We start from the raw sequence: 652 nt of genomic DNA on the forward strand, positions 1-652 counted from the left end.
AGCAGAGCCCCCGAGCGCAAGAGTCCCCGCTCCCGCCTGTCCAGGCCGCGGGGCCGACAGGCTGTCTGCCCGGGTAGACCCCGCTCTCACCGAGCGGCCGGGCCGCAACGTTCAAGAGGTGTACGAAGCCACCTTGGGGGGGCTGCGGAGCCCCCCCTCCCCATGAGAGCGCCTCACAGGCTTTGCTGATAACCCCGTCCTAGCTGCCTGCGCGGGCAGGCGGGACCCCCAGGAGGCCGCGCATAGCCCGCGGCAGCCACCGCTGAAGTCCACAGCAGTTGGCAGATAGGAGTCTTGGAGAAAAAAACGACAAAGTGCAAACGCTCCAGGCGCCGACCAGGGGCGCGTACCTGGCTGGCCGGGCCGGCGGGAGCTGCGGCTGCTGGAGTTGCACCGAGTGTCGATGCATGTCGTGAGAACCGGTATGAGGTTGAACCTGGGCCCTCGGGGCCGAGGCGCGGTTCCAGGGAGACGGAAGGAGCGGGCGTGTTTCCCCTGATAGCGCCGACGACGGTAAAATAAGGCCTCGCAAAACGTCAGGACGAACACCTTTTTTGCATATAAGGGAACGAGCGGTGTGCGGTCTCTGACCAAGTGAGTATTTCTCAAACTCGAAGCACCCGCGGCGGCCTCCCCTCTGCCGCCACCCCGC

This window comes from Eleutherodactylus coqui, unplaced genomic scaffold (genome assembly GCF_035609145.1).
Source record: "Eleutherodactylus coqui strain aEleCoq1 unplaced genomic scaffold, aEleCoq1.hap1 HAP1_SCAFFOLD_390, whole genome shotgun sequence".
NCBI classification, from domain to species: Eukaryota; Metazoa; Chordata; class Amphibia; order Anura; family Eleutherodactylidae; genus Eleutherodactylus; species Eleutherodactylus coqui.